We start from the raw sequence: 20,734 nt of genomic DNA, 5'->3' as shown, positions 1-20,734 counted from the left end.
GGTGATAGATATACAGAGTGGTGATAGATATTCAGAGGGGTGATAGATATACAGAGTGATGATATATATACAAAGTGGTGACAGATGTAGAGAAAGCTGATGGATATACAGAGTGGTGATGGATATTCAGATGGGTGATATATATATATATATATAGAGTGGTGATAGATGTACAGAGTGGTGATAGATATTCAAATTGGTGATAGATATACAGAGAAATGTTAGATATTCAGCGGGGTGATAGATATTCAGAGGGGTGATAGATATATACAGTGGTGATAGACATACAGAGTGGTGATATATATACAGAGTGGTGATAGATGTACAGAGTGGTGATAGATATTCAGATTGGTGATAGATATACAGAGAAGTGTTAGATATTCAGAGGGGGGATAGATACTCAGAGTGTCGATAGATATACAGAGTCGTGATAGATGTACAGAGAAGTGATAGATATACAGAGTGGTTATATTTATACAGAGTGATGATATATATACAAAGTGGTGATAGATGTAGTGAAAGCTGATGGATATACAGAGTGGTGATAGATATACAGAGTGGTGATGGATATTCAGATGGGTGATATATATACAGAGGGTGGTGATAGATGTACAGAGTGGTGATAGATATTCAGATTGGTGATAGATATACAGAGAAGTGTTAGATATTCAGATGGGTGATAGATATTCAGAGGGGTGATAGATATATACAGTGGTGATATACATACAGAGTGTTGATATATATACAGAGTGGTGATAGAGTTACAGAGTGGTGATAGATATTCAGATTGGTGATAGATATTCAGATTGGTGATAGATATACAGAGAAGTGTTAGATATTCAGAGGGGGGATACATGTAGATACTCAGAGTGTCGATAGATATAAAGAGTCGTGATAGATGTACAGAGAAGTGATAGATATACAGAGTGGTTATATTTTTACAGAGTGATGATATATATACAAAGTGGTGACAGATGTAGAGAAAGCTGATGGATATACAGAGTGGTGATAGATATACAGAGTGGTGATGGATATTCAGATGGGTGATATATATACAGAGGGTGGTGATAGATATACAGAGTGGTGATAGATATTCAGATTGGTGATAGATATACAGAGAAGTGTTAGATATTCAGATGGGTGATAGATATTCAGAGGGGTGATAGATATATACAGTGGTGATATACATACAGAGTGTTGATATATATACAGAGTGGTGATAGAGTTACAGAGTGGTGATAGATATTCAGATTGGTGATAGATATACAGAGAAGTGTTAGATATTCAGAGGGGGGATAGATACTCAGAGTGTCGATAGATATACAGAGCCGTGATAGATGTACAGAGATTCATAAGTATCTGAGTCAGTGACAACTCTAGAACAGATGTATCCATCGGATCGCCATCAATGATGGTGATACATGACTATGTTCATAATGTATATACAATTTTATCATTTAAAGCGCGAGGCTTGCCGAGCCCTTTAAATAATAAAATTTAACTGTCGAGAGTGGAGAAATATCGTAATACACGAGTTATAGTGTCGGAATCTGTTTCTCTAATGCTTTTATCGTTCTTTTTCACAGATTTTCAGAAAATTGTGCTCTTTATGAGCGACGTCATCAGGCAATGTCGCCTTCTTTTATGACGTCACAATTGGAAAACTGAGAAGAAAACAAAACATTTTGACGTCATAATCAAATTTCGACTAATCATTTGCCGAGAACAGATTTTTCACTAGAGAGGAGAAATATTTTTTTCACACCGGTCAGAAAATGTGAAAATAGCACAAAAATTTATCAAGTTTATGATTTAATGAAGTTTTCAGTTATAGATATGTAACTCAGACAATTTCAATATCGTATATTGACAAAAAGTCACAGGACATAAACTTAATTGTAACAAATTTGATAGGACAAAAATCAAAGGACAAAAAGTCACAATTAATTTGTTGACAATTATTTGGATAATTTTTATATAAGAGTAAGATCTAAATATTTTCTTTTCGTTACATATTTTCGTTTCTAGGCTTTGAATATTTGTTCATAATAGATATAGGTAGATGTTGTGTGAGTGCCAATGAGACAACTCTCCATAAGCCTTGATAAATTAAAATTTATTAAATTTTGATCATGCAAATGATATATTCCTTGGTACATAACAATTATTTTATCATTATTTTATTTATCCAATACATTTAAATAACAAAGTTGTTTATATAGAATACTTCAAATAAAACTAAAAAAAAATGTTTTTAAAATTAGTGTTTTTCTTATTCAAAGACTTTTTTTTCTAAAAAAAAAATGTATTTTGACCTTTTGTCTGCGACATTTTGTCCTGTGACTTTCTACATTCGTTTTAAATACATTCAAACAGAGTCTCAGAGGATTATCAACTTCCTTAATTTACTATTGTCATGTCAATTGACTGTGTCTGGAAAAAATAAATAATTAAAACTTAAAGAATGAAATTTAAAAAAAACATGTTATTTATTTACCTTAACACAAAGTGAAAGTGAGATATTTTCATATAAGAATCTTGACTTTTAATCTTGTAACGAGTTCCTAAGTTGTAATAAATTATCTTGTCTTGTCGGTAAACGGACAGAAAGTCACAGGATACAAAGTCACAAATTTGATAGGACAAAAGGCCACAGAACAAAAAGTCACAAATATTTTTTTGACAATTGTTCAAATATATTTTGAAATTTTTCTTTAAGTTTTTATAACATATAATCCTTTTTAAGTTAAGAAAAAAGCTCATAAACCTTGATAATTGAAGATGTATTAAATTTTAATCATGCAAAGGATATTTATATTGGCAAACTGAAGCCATTTAGGTTCCAAGTCACTTTGACATTTTATTTTCATAACAATTACTTGATCGTTATTGATATTTATTGAGAAGATTTTTATTACGAATTTGCTCGAAACATAAATTTTAAGAAAAATGTGAAAAAAATATTTTCAAAATAAATGTGTTCTTGTTCAAACAAAAGTAATCTCAAAACTGAATTGTGACATTTTGTTCTGTGACTTTGTGTCTGTGACTTTTTGTCCTTTGACTTTTTGTCCTTTGACTTTTTGTCATACATTCGCCTTGTCATACCAGTTTGATGAATTAATCTTGTCTTGCCAATTTTATGAATTTATTTATTTTTACTTATAAATCGACGAAATAATTGAATTCGCTCCTCCATTATTCATGCTTAGGACCAGCATATTACAACTTGGTATAGTTATTTTAATTCTGTACAAAATATGCTGAAACATCTGTGTTTGTTACAACACCGAGACAATATCAATATCATCAAGAAGTTTGTGAAATTCAGATGGATTTTTGGTTGAACTGGATGAAGTTCCCTTCTTTCTTTGAACATGGATTGACGAACACATTTTAGATTTCTTTTCTTTCTTTTCTATATGTTCTTCGTCAATTTTGAAGAGGTCTGAATTAATCATTATAGAAGGATATTTCCTGTGAAAAGGATCTAATTCAAGAAAAAAAAAATCATATCACTGGATTGTGATTTTGTGTCTTAATTTGTGTGTTAAAATGAATGTAGGACAGAAAGTCACAGGACAAAAAGTCACAGACAAAAAGTCACGGACAAAAAGTCACAGGACAAAAAGTCACAATTCATTTTTTCTGATTATTTTCTTTGAATAACAAATGCTTATTTTAAAAAAAAACATTTTTGCATTTTTCTTGAAGTATTGTATATTACCCAATTTTGTAAGCAAAATTTATAAAAAAAATATAAAAGATGATCAAATAATTGTTAAGAAAACAAAATGTCAAAGTAGATTGGCACTTAAATGGCTTCATAGTGCCAAGAAATATGTCTTTTGCATGATTAAAATAAAATAAATCTTCATTTTTCAAGTAAAACTGTTTGTGACTTTTTGTCCTGTGACTTTTTGTCCTATCACATTTGTGACTTTATGTCCTGTGACTTTTTGTCCTGTGACTTTCTGTCCGTTTACCGTTAAAATATAGTAGTTTTCGAGTCAGAAGTGATAATTTAATTTAGAATAAACTTTAAAGATAAAAGAAAAATATAAAACAGAAACCTTAAGAATGTTAATCTTTCAAAATATCTTTTTCGTTCATGAGTTTTTTTTGGTTTTGTTTTGAGCAGTCTAAAAGAAACTTTTATTACCTTTTTCCTGTTATGTCAACATTTATTGGGGGAAGTTGTATATTTATTACCCCGGCATATAACAAGCAGAGGTTTGACAATCATGCATGTCACCCGTAATTACATTTACATGTTAAAATTGCCCTTTTTGGATCCAGATTTAAAAACAGAATAAAGAGGGTTTCTCCTGTTTCTTAGCGAGTAAGCAAACATTTAGTATTTCCGACAATGTACATGTATTGTTTATATCCTACAATTTAAATCTGGCTCTTTAAGGTTTAATGTATTTAAACTCTGAATTATGTTTTTAATTATTTTGAAAGCAAAATGAAAAGTATGTCTTATCAATAACCATGATGAAATTTTTTTTTTCCATAATAGAATCGTGCATTATTTGTGTATTGGATTACCCGAATTTCATCTCTATTTTGTTTACTGACACATGACGAAATAGTTAAATTCAAATATTTTACAAAACCGTTGTCATTATCAGAGACATATATTCACATATGTGTCAGTTAGCGTTAAAACAGCTAACAAATGTGTTTATTAAGTATGTTTAAAGTATATGATGTATATTGTATCTAACCAGCCCTTCTGTATTTCACTGTTGGTTTTTTTTAATTTATTCAACAAATTGCGCTTGTCCAGGTGTCATTAACGGTGATGTCCACACCATGATTAGTTTGTTATTTGCGTGCCGTCTGCAGAATGTCGCCCCTCCTCTAAAAAAGGACGGTATAAAAACTATTTTTTCATATAAAATATTGCAAACGATTGTCGTCCAATTATAACACTCGTTACATTGTTCTTTGATATATTTAGAATCCGTAATAAACCTTAATTATCTGGAAAATGAGATAATGAATTATCTGACGGTATTTTTAAAATATAATCTGGCAAACGATTGCCGTCCAATCAGAACACTCGTTACATTGTTCTTTGGTATATTTAAAACTAAATTATCTGGAAAATGAGATAATGAATTATCTGAAATTCAGATAATCAATTATCTGGAGATAAATTAGGATTATCTGAAAATCGTTCAGATAAACCTAGCTTTTCATAATATTTTCAAATAAACCGGGATTTTCTCCAGATAATGAATTTTCTGTATTATCTGAGATAAACTAGGATTTTTTCGAATTTGAATTAAGCTGAGATAATCTAAGTTTATCTGAGATAAACCGGGATTATCTCAGATAAACCTAATTTATCTGAGATAATCTAAGATTAATTAATAAAAGTGGTTCAGGCGTGCCATATATCTGTGTGACTGTCCATCCCCTATTTCAACACCACTTAATTTTCGACGAAAAAAAAAAAAAAAAAATTTATATGAAATTAAGAAGAAAAGTAGCAAATATAAACTTTAGTAATTACGCATTGAGTAAACATAATTTCAATATTGCATGAACAAATCCGTGAGAAAACGAATACATGTATGAATTAAGATGTGTTTAAAAAGACCCATTGGCTTTATTTCACACTAGGACCTAAGATAACTAGAACTAAGCAATGGTTGATCCAGAAATTTTCATAAGTGGGGACTCATTGACTGCCTTAGAGGGGTCACGTCCAGTCATGCTTCCGTGATTCCGTATATAATCTACCATTTGTTTCCCAAGATTTTTTTTTTGGGGGGGAGGCTGGAAAAAAACGAAATCCGCCTCTGCTAATTGGGAAGTCATTTGGACTGATACACACATATATATAAACATACCTCTGTGGAGGATCCATTCATTTTAAAAAGGGGGGTCCCAACCCAGGACAAAAGAAGGAGGGGTGGTTCCAACCATATGTCCCCACTCAAATGCATTGATTGTTAAAAAAAAAAGGGTGGTTCCAACCCCCGAAACCCTCCCCCTAGATCCGCCACTGATACCTAGTATGCATATAATTAAGAACAACTTTAAATATATGCATATAAAATAATGGTACGTCTAAAAACCGTTCAGGATCTCCTGGTTGCACACAGGACATTAAGCAACTTAGGACATGTATACTTGTAAATAATAGTGAGAGTTCATGTCTCTGATTCGATTGATGACTTATTTTATAATTTTGTAATTTTTGTTTTGATAAAATCATAGACATATAATACATGTATTGAGACATATATAATACATGGACATATAATACATGTGTCTTTGAAAAAATCAAACCATCTTTAAAGAAGTTATTTCAGTTTGAATCGACTGTCTTTTGCATTAGGATTCCAAAACGACTTACGTTGATGTTATATTCGGTGATTTTTACTCTAAACGTTTTCGTAATTTGTTTTAAAAATATTAAAAAGTACATGTACATGTCCGCGTCGAGACCGGGAGATACGAGAACCTAAGATTGCTAGAACGAACTTGCTTTTGCTGTCCTGACTCCATTGAAAACGAAGAACATGTACTTTTATTTTGCCCACTGAATGATGATATTAGGGACAGTTGTTTTAATACTTTAAATATTGATGGTTTTGATAATTTTTCTAGTCAAGATAAGCTATCTGTGATTATAGGTGGTGTTAACAATATACGTTTGTGTGTCAAAACCTGCAGAGACATTTTAGATAGAAGACGTAGATTTTTATATACATGTAGATAGTTTTGTATTTGCTTGTTTTTTAATTTTTTATTTTTTTTTAATTTTTTAAAATTTAAAATTTTTTTTTTTTAGTATATATATATATATTTAATGTTTTAAGCGGTGTGAAATTTGTTTGGAATGTGTAAATAATCGTCTCTCATAATTCTATATGAATGGCTTTTACATATGTGTAATTTGTTTTAATCAATGTGTTATGTATTGCTTTGTAAAAGGTTAGAAGTTAATAAAATATTGTATTGTATTGTACATCGTTTTTTCCAGATTTGTATAGTAACTGGTTTAATTAAGTCCCCTTGATGAAATTTAAATTGCGAGACGCTAATTAATAGAACATGTACTTCTACTATCTATCTATCGGCATGCGCCGTTATTTTGGATACGTCACGGATGACCGACGGTCATATTCAATACGATATACCAATCACCATTTGAATTTGGTCAATTGATCTTTAATAATTAGGACTAATTGGTGATTGCAGAGAATATGTCGCTGGTGATGGTTAAAAACGTATAAAAGTAAACTTTGCAAAAAAAAAGGTATCCTTGGAAAAAATTATGAAAATATATGAATATGCTAAATAATTTTTTCTTTCCGAAATAATAATTAAAGACGTTTAGAAATAACAAATTTTCACAGTTGGGAAATTTTCAATTCAAGTTATTTCCTTTTGAAAACGTTGACAAATATAGATCTTATTCGATGTACAATGTGGGCCGCTTGGAGATCAACTTGTGAAACCCTGCTTAATTAGGGTTTGTCTACTTTCGTCTTTTTATATTGCCAAACATTCTATAATCAAGGATTTGTACAAGGCCTTGTTATAATATAATGAATCTTATCGCCAATATCACCATAATTACATAAAGAACAGATACAATATTCTCCTAAAGAGTTTGCCATCTAACAATTCAAAAAGAAATGTTGCGTCGAAACTGAGGTACCAAATCTATAAAAAGAATCACTATTTTAGTCGAAATTAAACTGTATATATTCTTTTTTTCAAAACTCCTGAAATAATTTAACATTATCTATAGAGAGCTTACATATGCAAATCTTTTTTAGAAGTATGTGAGCGTAAATAAAATTTGTTTATTATCCCCCCTTTTTTTCCTTTTATAAATTTTAATTGTAAACGATTTTCTTTCTAAATTTGTGTTTGCTCATTAACTGGGGTTCATGCTGTCAAAAAAAATGTCTCCTTGTGTATAAGTTATTGATAAAACAAAAAATGAAGCCGCAAGAAGAATAACGGTACGCCTAAATACCGCTTGAAGGACCTCCTGATTGCACTCATGACATATAAACGAAGTGCACTCAGGACCCTTTATAGTCATCGCACACAGGATTGATGCATATATTCGTTATACGCTTCTTATTTTAGAGTTAAATTTGGTAGAATTTGAAATCGAACTTATATAGATATGTTAATTCTTATAAAATAATGAGGGCACGTGTCACTGATTACACAACTACTGAGTCATGAATTATCCAATCAACAAAATTGATTTGATTATCTTTATTGTTGTTTACAGATTGTGTTGTTAGTACAGTGTGACCATGCGGGAAGTAATATTGTGACGTTTTAAATGAATATCACGATGTTTTAAGATTTTCGTATTTTATTAAAATTTCGTTCCATAAATTTTTAAGTTTTATTCTTAATTTTATAATCCTGTCCTGGATCATGCAGTAATTAATTCTTTGTACGATTTTGAAAAGGGAAATAAATGTTCATACTTTAAAAGAATTTATATAAATTAAAGTTTTGTATATGGAATCCGTTCTTGACTGTAAAAGCCGTACTTTTCAAACAATCAAACTCATATACATGTAGTTAGATGTTATTTCTCATTTTTATCGAACTTGTCCAGGAATTTTATTTTTGAGTTATACGAATGTTTTAAGAAATCCGCATTTATTAAGGTTTTTTTCTGTAATTAAAGTCGTTTTGTCCAGTTTCACAAGCCTGAAATGAATTTCAATGTGAAAATAAATTCTGAAAATGAATTTGTCTCCGTTTTCGTCTCCGTTTTTTGAAAATTATGATATTTTGGGTATAATTATTTCTAAACAATATGTTAATTAGATTGTAGTAAGATTCTAAACTTAATTTAAAAAAATGATTTTTGTTACAGCAAGAAAGACTTTTTCGAAAACAGTCTATTGACACGAAATCCGTTCAAACCATAACTAAGTCTTCGTGCACAGATTTCCATTAAGGTTAAACTGAATATTGTACATACTTGTCTTCTCTTGTATAATGGTTTGTTGAGAATAAAGATATACAAATTCAATAAAATTAGATATTCAGTCAACATTGTGTTGATTTAGAGAGAGAGAGAGAAAAGAATCTCACTGAAAAAAAAAATCGAACTTGTTACAGAAAAAAACGCAACTATAAAATAATTTTCTTTATTCGTGAACTGCAAAACACAACAAATTAATTTACCCGTCATCATGAAAAATAAACTGAAAAGGTTCATCGAATGAGATATTTTATTTTTTCTATATACAAATTCATGTTAAAGGTAAAACTGAACTTCCCGCACGGTCACACTGTACTAACAACACAATCTGTAAACAACAATAAAGATAATCAAATCAATTTTGTTGATTGGATAATTCATGGTTCAGTAGTTGTGTAATTAGTGAATCGTGCCCTCATTATTTTATAAGAATTAACATCTATCTAAGTTCGATTCAGGCGGGGATCCAGAGGGGGGGGGGGGGGCGGGGGGTTGGAACACCCTTTTTTTTTGCCGATCAATGAATTTGAATGGGGACATGTAGTTGAACCCCCCCCTTTTGTCCTGGGTTAGCCCCCCTTTTTAAAATGGCTGGATCCGCCCCTACGATTTCAAATTCTACCAAAATTTAACTCTTAAACATGAAGCGTATAACGAATATAAACATCCATCATGTGTGCAGATACGATGTAGGTAATGGGTCCTGAGTGCACTTTGTATGTCCTGAGTGCACTCAGGAGGTCATGAGCGGTTGTTAAGACATAACCGAAGAATAAATCATTTCCTGAACTTAAAATACATTTATCTGTAATTAAAGAAAATTCGCCTTAATTCTCACATATATTTAAACAATTGTAAAATAATCAATTCGACGACTTTCTGTCTGTTTACTTATACTTTTCTTGTTCAGTTTTTGTTTATACCCATTATAGATAAACGGAAATAAGTACTTTTTTAGGAAAATTTACAACTAGATGAACGGAATTAAGTACTTTTTTAGGAAAATTTACAACTCAAATTTTCAAAAACAAAATTCTACACTTTTTACCTGGATTTTTTTCTCTGTCTCGAATCCGCAACCGGTGACCCCGTATCAAACATAGCGACCAACACCTCACATGACGTATTCTCGATGTTGAGGTATTGACAATACACAATCACATTTATCGATATACAGCAAGTAAGGCTAGTAATTTGGTGTTGAATGCTAGTAGATCAGAATTTTTCAATTGAACTTTCCCAGTTTAAGGGGCACTAGCTGCCAAATTCATGTTCTTCATCGATTTTAATAAAATTCAAATAACGTGTATATAGTGTTGAATTGTTTATTAAAATGTTACGCACAATCTTGGCTGATATGCATAAAACCATTATATTTCATGACACTGCATGAAAAAGAAATTGACTTGATAATACCAGAACCAGAGACATATATATTGCATCTAATATCTCTGCCAAAACTAAAAAATAAACTACCGTCAGTCCACATAAGAGGGTATGGGTGTGAATTAACAGAATAGAGAACAAAGGACAAAGAAAAAAAAGGAATAAAGAATAGTGAAAGAAAGAGAATAATGGAAAAAAGTGCAAGTTATTAAAAATATAACTAAAAAAAAGAAGACAGAAAAAAAGACACCCCCCTCCGAGACGAGCCTTACATGCACTGTTATTTGACGCTGCCGAGTTATTTTGAGATTAAGACATGTATTAGTAGTCAGCCCGTAAAGCCTCTTGCACCAATTTGAGGATTACCAAAGGTTAATTTTACGGCTTAGAAATAAACATAATTGACAAGTTTCCTTCCCCTGCACTCTCGATCCCACGTGTAAATAGCACGTACGGAATTTCAAATAAGACATTGATACATTACAACACTTGCCGTCAGTATTTAAATATATTGATTAAGAAGGTATAGAAGATTAATGCACGCACACTATTATCCACCACTGGCCTAAATAGTTAGTCCGCAAACAACGAGGGTAATAAAAACCCAGCACTTTGAACACTGCTTCCCACTATCCATTTCTACCATAGAAAACTTTTGCCTTTCATTTATCAAAAATGTAATATGTTGATATTAAGGGTATATAAGAATTATTGGGCAATTCAAACCATTCCTATTGTAAGTGATAAAACTAAATTTATATCAGGGTGATTGAAATGAGGAAAAAAAGGGGGGGGGGGGGGGGTCAGGAGTTCAGGGCCCCCTTTTTGGGAAAAAAATGGTTGATTATATGGAATGACTGAGGCATTGCAGGAGAAGGCCCCTCTTAGGCAGTCGGTGGGCCCCCACTTATGAAAAATTCTGGATCCAACACTGTGGTCTTCAGTTGTATTATCTTTTTAAAAAAAAAATACACCTGTATAGTGTATATATTCTCAAGTGTAAATCAAGGGAAAATAATGTAAACTATATGTGCATTGGGACCTTTTAAAAGGTATTTTGGAGGAAGAAAGAAGGGAGGGTGAGTCCAGGGGAGCTAATCCACACCCCCTTCAATTTGAGAATATGCTATTATCTTGTAAACGGTCCAGATCCCCACCCCTAAACCATATATATTCTTGAATGGGACTATAAAACAAATGAAATGAAATAAAAAGGAGGTCTTTGGGGTTACCCCACCCTGTTCAATTTGAGAATGTGCTATTATCTTGTGAACGATCCAGATCCCCACCCCTAAACCATATATATTCTTGTGGGGGACAATAAAATTAATAAAATAAAATAAAAGGGAAGTCCACCCCCTCTAGTTTAAAAACTTGTAAACGGTCAAGATCCCCACCCCTAAACCATACATATATATTCTTGTATAGAACAATAAAACAAATCAAATGAAATATAGGAAGAGTCAATTGGGGTCACCCCCACCCCCACATGTTTGAGAAACTTTAAAATGGTTGAGATCCCCAGTGGTTAGGTTAAAAAAATTCCAGATCCCTGATCCCCACCCTCAAACCATATATATTCTGGTATGACTATGAGACAATAAAATAAATCAAATCAATATAGGACCATCCCCTTTGTCTTGGGATGGGAACCCCCGCTTTTTAAAATGGCGAGATCCGCCCGGCATACCATCTAGCTAGCTATAAAGGCTTTAAAAATATGAAATCAAACAAGGAAATTAACAGTCATGTTGGGAGTGTAGGCAACTGTTTTGAATTTAAAAAAAAGCCTTTTAATACATATATATCATTATATAACAATGTTAAATTTTTTGTGCATTTATTTTTGCTTACCGTATTTTCAATAATGGACAAAATTGCATGATTAAATATTGTAATTTAAGAAAAATCAGCATACATGTTATAAAATGCGAAGTGGAAACTGGGAATTTGACAAAGAGACAACAACCCAATCAAAGAGCAGACAACAGTTGAAGGTCACCTATGGGTCTTCAATGCAGTGAGAAAATTTCGGCACTGGTCTTCAGCTCATAAATATGTATCAGAAATGAAAATAAGATACAGCTTTCAGTTGTATTAATAAAAACCTCACAATAAGTTCTGAATATCAGAATATACAGTATTGCAAGATTCTCTCAAAATATACACATAGAGCTGAAAAACTGTTAAATTAATCATGCTTATTTAACATTAAAGTCCATGGAGTCCATCTAAATATGCATACTCTCGTACAAAGGAATATAAGTATGCAGTAGACATCAAGATTTCAAAAATAAGAGTATCTATGCCATTAATTTACGACAAGATCTTCAATCAAGTAATAATAAAATTGAGAATGGAAATGGGGAATGTGTCAAAGAGACAACAACCCGACCAAAATAAAAAAACACAACAGCAGAAGGTCACCAACAGGTCTTCAATGTAGCGAGAAATTCCCACACCCGGAGGCGTCCTTCAGCTGGCCCCTAAACAAATATATACTAGTTCAGTGATAATGAACGCCATACTAATTTCCAAATTGTACACAAGAAACTAAAATTTAAATAATACAAGACTAACAAAGGCCAGAGGCTCCTGACTTGGGACAGGCGCAAAAATGCGGCGGGGTTAAACATGTTTGTGAGATCTCAACCCTCCCCCTATACCTCTAACCAGTGTAGAAAAGTAAAAGCATAACAATACGCACATTAAAATTCAGTTCAAGAGAAGTCAGAATATCTGTTTGTTTAAATATTTCGATCGGAGGTTAGTATGACCTCCTTTTTGGTGATGATGTTTTCGTTTTAAAGTTGAGAAAATTGTTTGTACCAACAAAAATAAAAACAAAGTCAATCTAGAATTATGTTTTTATCATTTTTTTATGTTTAGGTTGGCAGCAAGATGAAAAGGACAAGTATGCAGTTCAAAATTCAAAATGCGGATGAGCTGAGGTTCAATGTCTTACCTTTGCAGATTTTCATATTTTGCATGAATGAATTCAAAGGTTATATGATGGACGGCAGAGAAAGAAAAAAACAACTTTTTAATTATCCTGCTCCTGGATAAATGTAAAACATCTTGTTTTTAGGTAAGTTTTATGCTCTGTTTTGATAGTGTTAGTGCATTCATCTGTCCAGTCTTTCCTCTAAATTGTATCCTCTTTAAGATTTTGGTGAGTGTTCGCCATGAATTTCAGTAAGTAACTTGTGGATTTACATGTATATACTAAAAATTTAATACTTATATTAATGAGATTTTAGCATGACATCCTGCCAAATGCTTGCTAATCATGTTTATGTTCCAAAACATACAAGTATTTGGACTGTACGCATACAGTCTGCCCAATTTTAAGAAGTTGGTCAAGTTTATTAGAAACAAATGTACAGTACAGATCAACATAACTGAAATCTTTAATAGATTAATACAAATAGTTTAATTGCAGTTAAAATAAAAACACAGGTTTGGTCGAGCTGGTACCAGACAGTACTAGTATACTTAAATAGTCTGACTGTACACATATGGTGGGACTGTAAGTTCTGGACCGTAAACATAAGATCCAAATACTGATATGGTCTGGAACATTTATACATGTCTTAAAATTAATATCAAACACATTGGTGTTTTTGGTAATAAGTTATTTGATAGAACTATAATGTTTTGGGATATCAAAATCAAAAATATCCCATTTTTACTTTTAATAAAGAAGAAGATTTAATTGATGTATGTATAAATGTATATTAAAATGAGACAGCAAGCCAACGACACAAAAAATAAGGATGAAACATACATAATTTTTTTGTATCAATGCTATAATTTCCAATATGTTCAAAGAGTTCAAGGTATTTTTTCATTGAAATAAAACACAAATTGAAATCTGTCAGAACTTCAAAAGCTTAAAGAAATATTGTTTCTGTTGTCTGCATTTTGTATAATATATTGCAAATTCTTGTGAAAAATGGAATGTTATTATAGTTGTCTAAAGTTTTAACATTGATCTTTATACTGTAAATTCATAAATTATTGCGTGCATTTATTATTGCGATTCTGGCATTTTAGACTTAAATGCGATTTTAAATTTTACGATTTTGAGAAAAATCCTGTTTAATGTATATAAAATATTTCATAATGCGAGTTTAAATTATTGCGTTTTCAACTCCGTTGCATTTTTCGCAATAAAAAAAAAACTCGCATTAACTCTGAATTTACAGTATATATATATCATGTATATTATGTATATAACTTGGGAAAATACCCAAATGTTATAAAGAATCAAAAATTAATTGATTGTTATATGGTATTAGAATAGGAAGATGTGGTATATTGCTAATTTGACAACCCTCAATCAGAGACCAAAGGATTTAGGCCGTTAGCAACTGATGACACTGGACAACCTTTAACAATCAGTAAAATCCATACTGCATAGCTATTTTTATTGAAAATCATATTATTGCTACATGTATGCAAACAATTTTGTATAATACATTTCTTTAGATTTTATTGGTTCTTTTTCAGAAGGATTGAAATTCACCACCTAGAATAAATGGAGAAAACATAGAAACAAGACCAGAATAAATTCAAAGACAAAAGTTGGATCGGTTATTATTTTCATCACTCAGTCAATGATTTGAAGTTCTTTTAAATACAAAAAAATATTGAAACCACAATAATGTCAAAGTTCTGTGCTGAATGGTCAAAAAGTGGACTATACCATCAAACAAAGCTGGATGATAAGAAACTATTAATGTTTTGTGTTGAGGGATATTGTGAAAAAAAAGATTTACTTAAATAGCTACTAGTATGTTAAGCCTAACAATAGAGGTTTTATTGATTTCAAATGGTAAATAATTGTGTTTCAAGAATTAGTATTCTGTAATTCATGAATAAACATATATTGATACTTACATTATCTGCTTTGTTGTTTAATAGTTAAGCTTTGAACAGTTATAGAACAATATGCTAAATTAACATTTCCCAAGAAAAAAAGATATTCAATTAAAAAGATTCATATTATAATAATTTACTACCAAATAGAATACATTGTAACATACACATTACTGTATATTTATATCTATATATTTACAATAAGAATCCCATAGGATTTTAATTTGTCCCATGGGATATTAAAAATCCCATGGGATAATAAAAATCCCATGGGATTTTTTTTGTCCCATGGGACAATAAATATCCCATGGGACTACAATTATCCCATGGGACCAAAAAAAATCCCATGGGATTTACCCAAAATCCCATGGGATAATGGTCAATCCCATGGGATTTTGCCTTGTCCCATGGGATATTGAAAATCCCATGTTTTTATAATTCAAATTGCAAAATAAATATGAAAGAAACAGTTGAAAACCAATGAAATTATTGAATCCCATGTAATTCCGCACATTTTGGTTATATACATGAAATTGTAGCTTTTGTTTGAGGCGGCGGCGGATTTGCAAATGAGTGTTTTGCAAATTAAAAGTGTCCAGTGTTTTTACTAATGAACCGGAAAAGATACTTATTTTATTGATTTTTTTAGATACAATAGTTATCAATAATTATTGGAATTACTGCAACATGTACAAGACAGCTTAACGCTTATATCATGTTTTGTTACTTGGCAAAGCAGCCTTTGATAATTAATGCTCTTTAACATTCACAAGTAAATAACATATTTCACAGCCGGTATTCACCAAGTTGATGTACATGTATCAGAATCGGAACAGTCACCTTTAACGATTGTTCATATCGTTTAAATGTTATATTAGTAATATAAATTTAAGATTAAGTTTCTCCTCCTAGACACGTACGCGTACTTACTCAAAATAAATGAGTTTTGAATAACACAATAGTTGAATTTGATTAACGGTTACCTTTTTACGATAATGTAAATTCCGAAAAATTTGACAAAATGAAGCCAAATTAGAAATCTAAAAAAAAGTGACTCTTCTGGACACCTACATGTACTAACACAAAATAAATGAGTTGTACATGATACAATACTATTGATTAAGTGCAAATGACAGGTTTTAATCGTAATGGTTTATTATTCTCTTCAATAATTGTATTGTCTATAGATAAAGCAATTACAGTTGCGGAAGGAATATAACGTCCAGATGTGCAATTACAGCTACCTGTATCTCTTTTTTTGTTTTGTTACAGCTATTTGAATTGAGTCAGTGTGTAGATCAAGATTGCAGTATTCTTAAACAGTATTTGTTTGATATTCTAGTTTTTTGTTTAGAAGTTGTATATAACTGGTTTTTAATAAATTGCAAAGTACCCGTTGTATACTGCACATAATTCTAATTATAACTCTTGAAACTAGTGCTCTGTATTGCAGCTCGTGGTTTGCCTTCCTTTTGGTATTTTTTAAAGTCAAGTTTTATCTTAAGGATACGATGTAGTTCGAAGCTTTGCCCTTTCTCTATTCTGGTGGCTCTATTTAAAGGTGTTACATCACTGTTCATGTTTTGTTGTTGTATTTGATGTTAATAATCAACCCCTATTTTAATATGAATATTTGTCAGCTGGATTTTAATTCAAATGTATCTACCCTATGGTATATGCTCTTTGCTTTGTCTTGTTTTCAAATTGCACCACTCATATTACAGCATAAAATTAGAGTTGCAATCTATAGAGGTCGACATAATATTTTAGGACATGGAAAGCAGACAAAAAAGTGGTGAATTACAATACAACAGAATAATATATTTATATAATGCGCATTTGGGTATCACGTAATTTTACGAGTCTAGAGAAAGAAAAAGAAAAACACAACAGGACTTCCATTCTTTTAAATTTTGAATTAATTGGACTGAAATTTAATTATAATATAATTGTTCTTTCTCAACAAACTTAGAAAGTATATTCCCTATCCTTTGTTAAAAGTGCAGTAGTGAATGGGAAAAATTAATAATAAATAAATTAAAAGCCTAGACATCACGTTGTCTGTATAGGAACATTAACATTTAGACACGATACAATAAATGCTATATTAATTCCAATGGCATTTGCTGTTCTTCCTTGTTTTTGATTTTATTACTGTTGCATGACGGTGTTAAGACTTTCTATTTCTTTTAAGTGCAAACTCATAACGATAACATTTAATTAAATTATTAAATACTTTTGTGGTTACAAATGTAAAGATTATTTCCACTTTTTTACGGTTTACTATGATCATAGATCCAAGATTTCAAGAGTAACATGATCTGATCAAACACTTTTAATTGAAGTTTGTGTAAATCGATCCATGGAGTCCGTTTTTTTTGTTATGTTACTTTTTACTCAACTTAATTTTTTTTTTAAATGAACACGACTGCTGTACTCAGGCGTAGTATAAGAAGTGCTTGATCTACATGTCATATAACAGTAAGAGGAGTTTGTTGTATTTGGTAGTTAATTTCTCTGTTCTTTTACATCCCGTCATTGCGTTTTTTCTATTAAAATTTTTGTATTCTAATCTTTCATGTTTTCTTACATGTGCTTTGTCTATAATATGCTTTTTTATGATTCTTTGATGCATATGACGTGGCGTTATACGTATTCATTCCGTTATTGTGTTTTATTTCCATTAAATATTTTGTATTCTTGTGTTTCATTTTTGCTGATGTGCTTTTTCTATATGCTTTTTAATGTTTCTTTGATACATACATGTAAAACGTGGCTCTGTACTTGTACATCCCGTCATTGCGTTTTGTTCTATTAAAATTTTTGTATTCTTATCTTTCATGTTTTCTTATATGTGCTTTGCTTATAATATGTTTTTTTATGATTCTTTGATACATATGACGTGGTTCTATACTTATTCATACCGTCATTGTGTTTTTGTTCCATGAAATATTTTGTTTTCTTGTCTTTCATTTTTGCTAATGTGCTTTGTCTATATGCTTTTTGTAATGTTTCCTTCAAGTTGTTACATATGACGTGGCTCTGTACTTGTACATCCGGTCATTGTGTTTTTGTTCTATGAACATTTTTGAATTCTGGTCTTCCTTTTTTGCTAATGTGCTTCGTCTATAATATGCTTTTTTATGATTCTTTGATACATCTGACGTGGCTTTATACTTATTTATACTGTCATTGTGTTTGTGTTCCATGAAATATTTTTGTATCCTGTTCTTTCATTTTTGCTAATGTGCTTTATCTAAAATATGGGTTTCTTTTATGATTCTTTAAAACATATGACGTGGCTCTATACTTATTCATACCGTCATTGTGTTTTTGTTCCATGAAATATTTTGTATCCTGTTCTTTCATTTTTGCTAATGTGCTTTGTCTATGTATGCTTTTTTATGTTTCTTTGATGTATATAATGTAGCTATGTATTGATACATCCCGTTAGTGTGCTATGGTAAATTTTTGTATCTATGTCTTTCATTTTTGTTTCTGTGCTTTGTCTATATGCCTATTTGGACTTCTTTGTAATATATTTGTTTGTTTTTATAGTGATTAAGAATTTAAAACAATGTTGACTGCTGACCCAACTTGTTTTTGTGGATGCAACTTTGAGACTTTACACCATTTCCTTCCCGACTGTTTCTTTATATACATACCAGAGAGAAATTCTAATGAACAATCTAAGATGACTTCCTGATGACTTATACTGAATGTTAACTTACTAACATCTGGTAATCCAAAACTCTCGTATTAACAAAACGTCTATATATATTCGAATTTATCCAAAGGGTCGAGAAATTTCTTGTTATGCAGAAAAAAAGTGTATGTGCGGTACACTCACGTCATCATCATCATCATCATCATTACAAATTTACCATTTACTTTATTACTGTTTCATCTTTTTCAGTTGATATACTCGTAAAGTATTGTATAATTTGAATTATGGCATGCTCAAATTAATATTGTATTGTAATTTATTGTTATTCGGAGCGTACTTCATAAGTATGGTTTACCTGTGTCCAATCCATTTTACTAATATGCTATACCCCTATTTTTGACATCTGTTCGCGAAAATAATACACACTTTTGATAATATAAATATGTTACTATTTTGTATGTCACCGTCAGAGTCATAATCTATTGCCAGCTTATATGACTGATTCGAGGTCCCTGATATGATTTAACAAAGTGGTGGGAATAGTATCATGCATATTAGACTAGTAAGTACACATTACTAAAACAGGTAAATGAAACTATATGCACATCTGGTTTGATTTGTACTACTGCGTTGAAGCCCCAGTTTCGGCCTTGATCTGTTTACTGCTCTTTGGTCGGTTTTCTATATGACACATCCCCAATTAATGTTATATCAAAACAAACGTACTCAGAAACATTTCATATTTTGTCTACTTAGGATATGCATTTGTAAATATCCTCAACCAAACCTTTTCACAGTTTGAGATGTTCGATACACTGTAACCTACTTTGCATGCACACAACTAATCTTAAGGGTGTTTGCTTGTCATGTTTTGAAATGTTTGTCAGATTCTTCGAAATCCTCTGGTTTTATCCATTTGAATGCCTTAAAAAATTTGCCCATGGACCCTCTTTTTTTTGTAAATCGTTTACATGTATATTTATAAGCCATCTGTGAAAGTCTTAAAACATCTTATTAATTTTTTGATAGTTCTTTAGAACTTTAACTGGTCAATGATTAGGCTATGAAATGTTTAAGAGGGAATATTTTCCCGCCAAAATGCAAATGACTCACATCTCGACAAGAAGTACACTGACCCCTTTATTTTGTTTTTGCTTTTTTATTTGCTTTTTTGCTTCCTCAATTGATCCCCTATCATTACTAGTGTTATGGAAATCTATTAATTTTGAAACTGAACAGCCAAATTTCTTAAGTGAAACTCCAAGTTCTATCATTTTCAAATGTCAGCAATAGTTTAAATACAATAGTTTAAGGTCAGTGAAGAAAGATAATGATGAAAACAAACGAACAAACAAACAAATAATAACTTCACAAAAAGTTCACACAAGTATCAAAAGAATAGGCTAGGATGAAATTTGAAAAAAATAGGCAAGACAGGAGTTTTGAGTAAACAAAAAAAGCAGGATGAGACACTTGCAAAAAAAAAGTCAGGATGACAATTTGGGTAAAAAAAGTCAGGTTAAACTAAAAAAAAAAGGCAGAACCGAACAGAGTGAAAAATAAAAAGGCAGGACAGAGATTACAGCTAAAAATAATGCAGGACAAAATTTTTCATCCTAGCCCCCCCCCCCCCCCCCCCCCCCCCCCAGGGCATCATATAATTCCTTTTAATACATATAGGCAAATAATATTTTGGCGGGGTTTTGTGTGTCTCCAATTTCCTGGTCCCGTCTATTTCGATGATACCGTAAGTTTAAAACGGTCAATTGCATTAATAAGAATGAAGCTGTGTCTTTTTAATGGCAATACAC

This window comes from Mytilus trossulus, chromosome 14 (assembly GCF_036588685.1).
Source record: "Mytilus trossulus isolate FHL-02 chromosome 14, PNRI_Mtr1.1.1.hap1, whole genome shotgun sequence".
NCBI lineage: Eukaryota > Metazoa > Mollusca > Bivalvia > Mytilida > Mytilidae > Mytilus > Mytilus trossulus.
The sequence above is the reverse complement of the archived record's forward strand: the minus strand, read 5'-3'. Positions refer to the sequence as shown.